This window comes from Vombatus ursinus, unplaced genomic scaffold (assembly GCF_900497805.2).
Source record: "Vombatus ursinus unplaced genomic scaffold, bare-nosed wombat genome assembly UNPS02014807.1, whole genome shotgun sequence".
NCBI classification, from domain to species: Eukaryota; Metazoa; Chordata; class Mammalia; order Diprotodontia; family Vombatidae; genus Vombatus; species Vombatus ursinus.
The window spans coordinates 6,403,234-6,410,428 of NW_020954585.1; the positions used below are offsets into that span (position 1 = coordinate 6,403,234).

At 43.3% G+C, this 7,195-nt stretch overlaps 1 pseudogene; it reads left to right on the top strand.

Moving 5' to 3' along the window:
- The first annotated feature begins 811 nt into the window (after positions 1–811).
- On the top strand, positions 812–1,562 carry LOC114051988 (annotated as a pseudogene).
- Positions 1,563–7,195: the final 5,633 nt, after the last annotated feature.

The window sequence follows — 7,195 nt, forward strand, 5'->3', positions numbered from 1 at the left end:
AGTTTAACTTCTCCATTTAACAGATGAAGAAACTGAAGCAAACCGAAGTTAAGTGACTCTCCCAGGGTAACAGAGCCAGTAAATATCTGAGGCAGGAGTTGAACCTGTGTATCATCTGACTTTATGTCCTAAACTCTTTTTTTTAATAATATTTTTCAGGGGTAGCTAGGTGGCGCAGTGGAAAGAGTAAAGGCCCTGAAGTCGGGAGAACCTGAGTTCAAATCCGGCCTCAGACCAAACACTTGACAATTACTAGCTGTGTGACCCTGGGCAAGTCACTTAACCCCAATTGCCTAAAAAAAATACTTTCCCAATTGCATGCAAAAACAATTTTTAACATTTGTTTTTTAAAATTTTCAGTTCCAAATTCTCTCCTTCCCTCTGTCCCTCCCTCCCCTCCTCACTCCCTGAGACAGTAAACAATTTGATATAGGTTATCATGTCCTAAATTCTTTCCACTATTCCATAGTATATTTTAGAAAAACACATGCACACAACTGCATTCAAACAACGTGTTTAAAATAAGATTAGATATGAAGCCAGATTCCAAGATCTATCTGTAACTTCCATGAGCTTGCTGTACATTTTTTATGGAATAGTCCTCCCTGAGCATGATGGGTTCTGTGATCAGAATAGAAATGTACTACTTTGGCACTTATTATGTATAATTTTGGATTTGCATAGATTTGGATCATGCTATGAACTTCATCTGAGCAGGGAACACGTATCATCTAAATGTTGCAACTCCTCCTGGGCCTAGTACAATATGCTGCATAGAATAGGCAATGTGGACCAGAGCTACTTAAAGGTAATGGTGAAGGAACATTTGCAACAGAAGTGAGAACCACTGGGAAGTGGACTCAGAAGAACTGTTTTTGCCTATGATGCAATCATCAAAACTCAGCAGGCCTGAATTCAGCCAGAAAACCCTGTCCAGAATTCACTGGTTTTAGAGCTCTTGGAGCTGTCTGTCCTGTACAATGAATGAGCAAACTGAAAACGACTGCAAACTGCAAATGAAAGACCTATACAAAAAAAAAAATACTCATTCATCCAGAAGACCAGGTCTCATCACAATTGCTTCTACCAGGAATTGGGATTTTTCCCACCTGAAGGTTCTGATGGAGGACAATAAAGAGCCTAAGAGGTTTGAAGTCATCTCTTCTAGGAGCAAAGAGGGCCCGTGTCCCAAGACTTCACTGAGTTCACAATTGAAACTTTCCATGAACTTGATCGAGGAGACAGAGAAGCAGACAACGGTGGCTGCACTGCTATCCTCTTTCAATGACCAGAACACTTCAGACTACCTATGGCTGCCTACCTCTGACTCTCTGCAGTGGGAGAGTAAGTTGAGAATTTGATTGAGGGTGGACTGGTCATCAAAGAGTTTGGTTAAGGAGGTGGAGTCCCTTGTGCAAGAAGAGTGACCAAGTCCACATCGTTGCCCTGGCCCAGGGCTTTGAAGTCTCCATTTAGGTGGAGCCCATGGATGGAAAGAAGGCAGCACCACCAACCCCTATGTCTTTCCTGAGGGCTCTGAGCATAAGATGTATATTAGTTAGTTGATGAATGGGTTACATGACAGAAGTCCTCTATAAAAAGGTGTGACAGTACCCATAAGCCCTAAGTGCTTTGCTAGTTCTACTACTTTGCTTTCCCTGCTAATAGGCATTAGACATGTACCAATACTTTTCTGCTATTGTAAATGATATTTCACTTCCCTTCTTTCATTTCCCTGGTAATCTATGCCCTTGCATAATTTATTAAAGGGGAGGCTGGGGAGTGAGAAAAAAATGAGTGTAGAGAGAACAGGGATGTTGGTGCTGGCTGTAATGCAGAACAAAAGTAATTTGTTGCTGCCAGGTATGCGTGATAAGGCAGGAACACGGAATAAGAGTGAAGGCTAATGAAGAAATGTTAAACTCAGCACCCAGCAGAGAGAAGCATGATGACTCCACTATAGGACACTGGCAACTTAAAGCTTTAGAGGTGTGCACTGTCCTGGCCACACGTCCCCCAACCTATGGACCTTTACTTCATGAGTGCTTGCAGTGGGTCTTTTCAGTAACAGTGCCTTGCACAAAGCTAGTACTTAATAATATTCTTATTGATTGATGTTGCTGTCACATTCTCTAAGTGTATGCCCTTAGGATCATAGATTTAGGACCAGATGGGACCTTAGGTGTCATCTAGTCCAATCCCTCTGTCTTACAAATGAGGAAACTGAGGTCAGAGAGGTTAAGTTACTTGCTCAAGGTCCTACAGATAATGAGTGACAAAGGCAGGATGTGAGTTAGATCCTCTGACTTTAAAGCTAATGCTCTTTCCACTCTGCTATACTCCTGCCTAGAGGTGGGGCTAACTTAAAAGAGAGTCAACAAGTCAGCTGTGGGATCATGGCTGAGGTACCATGAAGGAACACAAGCACTCAAGAATCCCAAGTCAGGCAATTTATCACTCAGACATGCAAGCATGGGGTGCTCCAGCCCCCTAGTGCCATAGGCAAGCACAGGCTTGTCATTTGGTGGGACGCCCACCCTTTCAAGTCTCCGGGAAAAAGCTGACACGATCGAGGTTCCAAAAAGGAACCTAAACACTCAAGGATTACAAGTTAGGAGGTTTATTACAGATATGCAAGAATGCAGCTCCCCAGCCCTTCAGTCCCACGGGTGAGCATTGGCAGTGGCTCAGGCTTATGGTGGGCTGTATACTTTGGTCAAGAGCCCAGAACTCTGGGTCTGTTTGATAACCTGAGCCTCAGAACTTATTTGTATAAGACTCTCCTAATTGCTAGATTGATTATTAAATGCTCCACAGATGCATGGGGACAAGAGTTGGTGAGAGCTTGTGATAAAAGAGATCCTGGTCTTTTGGCTTCCAGCTTTGAGAGAGAAGACAAAGTTCCAGACTCTCTTCAGATCCCAGAAGGGAGAAAAAGACCCTGAGAAGAAGCCGAAGCACCTCAATCATGTCAGCTTCTCCCCTCAGAGACCGGAAGAGAGTCTGGAACCAACTGTGTCCCTCTCAAGGCTGGAAGCTAGATCTCTCTTACCCCAAGCTCTCACCAACTCTGCCCCTGTTGCAGGTGTGGAGCACTGAGTAATCAGCTGAGGACAGTCTCATGCAAATGGGCTTTGAGACAAGGGTTAAAATTAAATGCCTTTTGCATTGAACTATGTGTTGGCTGGTAAAAATAAACTCATCAATAAAAACCCTAGGTTTTGAGTGGGTATCTCAAACTTAGGGTAGTTTTCTAGTGGCCCAGGTGCTACGTAAGTGTTTAATTTATTCAAAAGTGTTTAATTTAATTGAGATATGCACAGTTCCATGTTTTGATGATCTGATTGCACACCGGAATTCAGGCACCTGGGCTTAGCTTTCCTATTTCTTCCATTTGCCCCCTAATGATCCTCAATCTCTCAGTGTTTACTGGCTGTTTCCCTACTGCCTACAAATACACTCATCTCCCCCATCTTCAAAAAACCCTTACTTGATCCATCCATCTCCACTAACTTTTGTCCCATATCTCTTCTGCCTTTTGCAGCTAAGCTTGAGAAGACCATTACAATAGGCACCTCCGCTTTTCTCCTCTTACTCTCTCCACTCTGGCTCCAACTTCATTACTCAACAAAATCTGTCTTCAAAATAACTAATGATCTCTTAATTGCCAAATCCAGTTTTTTCCCTCGTTTTTTCTTATCTGTCCTCATTCCTCATCCTTCTTGACCTCTCTGTAACCTTTGACACTGTCGATTACTCTCTTCTCCTTGATACTCTCTTCTCCCTAGGTCTTTGTGACACTACCCTCTCCTGGTTCTCCTCCTACCTATCTGACCGCTCTTTCTCAGATCATTTACTGGATCTTTATCTATGCCATGTTCACTAACTGTGGGTATAGTACAGGGCTCTATTCTAGGCCTTCTTCTCTTAGTGATCTCTTAAGTTCCTATGGAATCAAATATCTCTATGCTGAGGATTCTCAAATCTATCTATCCGGCACAAACCTCCCTACTAACCTCCAGACTTGCATCTCCAACTGCCTATTGGACATCTCCAATTGAATGCCCCAGAGACATCTTAAACTCATCGTGTCTAAAACTGAACTCATTATTCTTTCCCTAATTCTCCTTCTTCCTAATTTTCCTATTACTGTGGAGGGTACCAGCATCCTCCCAGACATCCAGGCTTGCAACCTAGGTATCATCCTTGTCTCCTCACTTTCTCTCACTCCTCATATTCAATCTTGTTGCCAAGGCCTGTTGATTTTACTTTTGTCATATCTCTTGCATACACCCCTTCCTCTTCTCTGACACTGCTGTTATCCTGGTGAGGGCCCTCATCACCTCATCCCTGGGCAACTGCAATAGTCTGCTGGCTGGTGTCTCTACCACGAGCCTCTCCCCATTCCAGTCCATCCTCCATTCAACTGTCAAAGTGATCTTCCTAAAGCACGGGTCTGATCGTGCCACACACACCCTTCCTCCTTACCTCATGCCCCGTCTACATTCAATAAACTCTAATGGCTCACTCTCAGTTCCAGGATCAAATACAAAATCCTCTGATGTTCAGAACCCTTCCTAATCTGCTCCCTTTCCCTTTCCATTCTTCTTATACCTTATACTCCCTCTATCTACTCTGCAATCCAGTGGCCCTGACTTCGTTATTGTTCCTCAACTCCCCACTCCACTCTCCAGGCATTTTCACTGGCCGTCCCCCACGGTGGGAATTCTCTCTCTACTCATCTCTACCTAATGACTTACTTCAAGTTCAGCTACAATCCTACCTTCTAGAGGAAACCTTTCCCAGTGCTCCTTAACCTAGTGCCTTCCATCGCTGACAATTTCCAATTTATCCTGTATGTAACTTGTTTGTACAAGCTTTACATGCTGTCTCCCATTAGATTGTGAGATCCTTAAGAGCAGGGACTGTCTTTTGCCTTTCTTTGTATCCCTAGAGTTTAGCACAGTGTATGACACATCATTATTATTATTGTTTAGTTGTTTTCAGTGATATCTGACTCTTTGTGACTCCATTTGGGGTTTTCTTGGCAAAGATACTTTGCCATTTCCTTTTCCAGCTCATTTTAAGGATGAGGAAACTGAGGCAACCAGGGTTAAGTGACTTGCACTTTGTGTGACCTTGCTCACACAGCTAGTAAGTGTCTGAGGCTAGATTTGAATTCAGGTCTTCCTGACTCTAGGGCTGACGCTTTATCCACTGTGCTCACTTAGCTGCCCCCAGTACATAGTCAGTATTTAATAAATGTTTATTGACTGACTGAGATGTTAATAATCCTGACTGCCTTCCTGGGGTGACTGGTAGAGGAAGGATGTCTGGGGAAACAAAATTGGTAAGCACTTGAAGTGCTTATGTAAACCCATAGCATTGAAAATTAATGGGAAACTGGTCGGAAGAGCCCCTTCATACTTTAAGACAAAGGTTTCACTTCGGGATCTCTCACCCCCTTCCATCTTAGAGTTTGGGCGCCAGGAAAGGAGATGGTCATCGGGTCAGAGATCTGCGGCTAGAAGGGACTTCAGAAACCATGTGGTCCTATCCTCCTTTCTTTTTGCTGCTGTTCAGTCATTTTCAGTGGTATTCAACTCTTTGCAACCCCATTTGGGGTTTTCTTGGCAAAGATATTGGAATGGTTTGCCATTTCCTTCTCCGGCTCATTTTGCAGATGAGGAAACTGAGTCAAACAGAGTCAAGTGACTTACCCAGAGTCACACAGCTAGTAAGTGAGGCCGAATTTGCATTCAGACTCTCCCAACTCCAAGCCTCATACTCCCTTATTTTACAGATGAAGAATCTGAAACCCTGAGATGTTAAGTGGCTACATGGTAAGTGGCAGGGGTAGAATTCAAACTCAGGTCCTCGGACTTTAAATCTAGCTCTTTCCGCAACATCAAACTGTTAAGTCAAATGTTCTCTAAATTGGCATGAAGAGAGAATAAGGAAGAAGAGGACAATCTAAGCTGTTTCCTCTTCTTCTTTTCAACCAAAAGAGTTCAGATTCTCTCTATTCATTTCCTCCAAGTAAATTATGAGTTGAACATTGCAGGCCAAGATTTTTTCTTCCCTGTACACCTTCTACTCAGGGTAATAACAAGCTATCACACTAAAAAATTTATCAAGTCTCTCTCATTGAGAGACTAGTTTGGTCCAGCTGATTTTCTAGCCCTGGGATCTAGCCCAAAACAGACTTGTCTTTCTTCTTGGCCCTGAGCCTATGGAGAAGTCAAAACTTTCTGCTTAAATCATAAGAAATTCAATCTGGTGAAACCCTTTTCATAGTTGTAGCTACTCATCTTGTTTCATTTGCAAACATCATATGTATTCTCTTGAGATAAAAATAGGGTGAGATGATTAGTTAGGAAAGTTCATCTGACACTGACCGACTGCATCCCTGATACCCAGACCAAAAATCTGTATATGGTCTACGACTTAATGTGTATATAAGTAGGGATCAGGTCTCAAGGAACAGCAAGGAAAGTTCTCTGCTTCCCAGTAACACCTCTTTATAGAGTCAAGAACATCCTAAAGGTAAGTAGAACAAATTCTTCTGCAGGTTTGGAAAAAGGAACCTAACGCCAAACAAGCTTGCATAAACCCCAAACATTGAAGGAAATAATCTCTTATATTAAGCACAGCACAAAGAGGCAGAGGATTAAAAGCACCGGTTGCTGGGTGACCTCTCTAAGGTATCAGGGACTAACTAGTAAAAGAAAGTGGTTGAAATGCAGCTTAACTCCCAGCTCACTAAGAGTTTGGGTGGAAAGGTGTCAGGACCACCCAAGTGAACGCCTAACCTCCGTGTGCATTTACTCAGGACAGCACAGCCTGTGGCTTTCATGTCTCCTGTGGACACACTAGCCCATGAGGGGGCAAAAGAAGGGGGTGGGGAGCACCCTAACTGGAAGGGGAAAAATAGGGAATGTGTTTATGCATTAGGAAGTTTTCTGAGGCTGTAGGAGATTAAGGCTGTAGCTGTTTCCAAGTGAGTGGCTTTTGGATCAGGTTCTTGTTGGTGGGTCCTGATGCCTGAGCTTGTTAACTCAGGGCGGGCAGAAGAGTTTCTCTTTGCCACCTAAACGTGGAGTACTTTGGAAATCCTTGAAACTTTCCACTGGGCAATTTTTTTCTGGGTGCTCAGGAAGACTAGATTGGCTTTGAGATCTGGCAGTTTTCTAAA